This window comes from Neopelma chrysocephalum, unplaced genomic scaffold (assembly GCF_003984885.1).
Source record: "Neopelma chrysocephalum unplaced genomic scaffold, ASM398488v2 Primary Assembly neopelma1_42b, whole genome shotgun sequence".
Classification (NCBI taxonomy): domain Eukaryota; kingdom Metazoa; phylum Chordata; class Aves; order Passeriformes; family Pipridae; genus Neopelma; species Neopelma chrysocephalum.
The window spans coordinates 74,050-75,823 of record NW_020897701.1 but is presented as its reverse complement, the minus strand read 5'-3'; the positions used below and the strand labels follow the sequence as shown (position 1 = coordinate 75,823).

Sequence of the window (1,774 nt, the reverse complement as noted above, 5' to 3'; positions counted from 1 at the left end):
AATACTAGGTCTAGGCTTATTTACATAACAACAGGAACTACAAATTTAATAACTTTGAAGACTTTTTTAGGTTGAAACTTCTATAAGTATTTTTCACCTACCAATATCAGCAAATTTTACTGGCTTCAGTGAGCTGGCGTTAACTTCAATCTCGTTGGCAATGACATTACAGAAATGTAGAATCAACTGCTATTCTCTTACACCTGCCTCTTTGGTCTTTCCACACAATGTATGGATATGTCTATTGTAATATGGATACCTCTGTTTTCCATATTGATCAATCCTCTCAAGGATTACAGGACATCTATTCTTTTCTGTTGCTTTGGGTTTTTTTCGCAGCTTTGGGGTTATTGCTACAGTACTTTTGGTTTAGAAATAAGAGAGCAGTGCTGCAAAGGAGTGTTTTAAGGTTGCTTAAGGAATCACTGGCAACAGTATCAGCAAAAACAGGTTTAATATAAAAGCAAAAGCACAACAAAGCTCATAGGCAAGGTTCACTCTACTACTTACTAGATGGTTTAAGTACACAGACAAAAGCAAACCAAAAATCCAAAATAAATCAATCTAAACCAAAGTAAACCCAAAACCATCTATGTGGAGGCTGAGGGATAGGGCAGGGGGGTAGGTCAGGGAAGAAAAGGATAGGAATGGGTAAGGAAGAAAAGAATAGGAAAGGGCAAGGAAAAAAAGGAATATGGAAGACCCTCCTGTTGGGTCACAAGGTTCAGAGTAGACTCTTGTGCTAAACTGAGCCCTGACTTGACGAACAGTTTTGGACCTAAAGGTCCAAAAGCACTTAACCTTAACTGCACTTAAGATAAACAACTTGGCAAAGGATTCATATAGAATTTACTATAGCATAACAGTAACTCACTTACAGGCCTAACTTACTACAAAACTAAAATACTTAAGAATCCAGGGGAGCAACATTCCTGGTACATTTGCTATGGCATACTCATGCTTGCATGCACACAGACATAAAGAGCCTGTACAAGGTATACACTTGAAAAATTGTCCTCGGATTCAGTGAAGTACTTAGATGCCTTTGCATCTTTTCAACAGGCGAAGGGTTGAGTCTTGAGGAGTCAGGGTATCAGTCCAGGATCTGCTGTCATTGTTCAGTGATCATCCAAGTATAGCAAACTTGAGAGTTCTCTGGCTCTGAGAGGTGTCCCACTCAGAGGGACATTGCTGGTCACAGCTTGCTGCTGCCCGGGAGAGCTCAAGGGGTCCCAGTTTGGATCGCTGTTTATAGAGCTGCAAGAGAGTTGGCTTTAGTCATAGTAATTTTCCATCCTGGCTGCAATTCAGATCAGTAACTTTCTTTGAAAATTTGGTAATAAAAATATTATTCCATTTGGGTTGTTATTGAGGGAAGAAAAATAAGTTTTCAAGTCTGTTCATTAAAAAACAGGAGCTCATTAGACAGCACTAGTTCCTGGGAACAGACAACGTTTCTGATAATCTTCAGAGGGACATAGCCCAGGTGCAGTTTATCAAGGCCAAGGCCTAATGAACATTTCTCAGGTCACAGTGTAACCAGGGCTGGGGTGAGTGGTGCGTACACCACCAAATGGGGGAAAAATCTTGAGGTCATACACACCGGTTGACAGTGGTTTGCACATGGAGAGGTGTCAGCAAAGGTATAGTAATGACATAGTAAATGCAAGTAATAAAATGCTTAAGCCTGCAAGGAACATACATTTTGAGTATGTTGTATGATCTCAATTTTCTATAAATCCATAAAAGCAATAAGACATGGCTGTTTCCTGTG

At 39.9% G+C, this 1,774-nt stretch overlaps 1 long non-coding RNA gene across 1 annotated transcript; it reads right to left on the bottom strand.

Moving 5' to 3' along the window:
- Positions 1–437: 437 nt before the first annotated feature.
- On the bottom strand, positions 438–1,774 carry LOC113964514. The gene is made up of 2 exons (XR_003533216.1): positions 1,703–1,774; positions 438–1,257 (listed from the first exon to the last, which is right to left on the bottom strand). It is a non-coding gene; the product is annotated as an uncharacterized LOC113964514 (long non-coding RNA).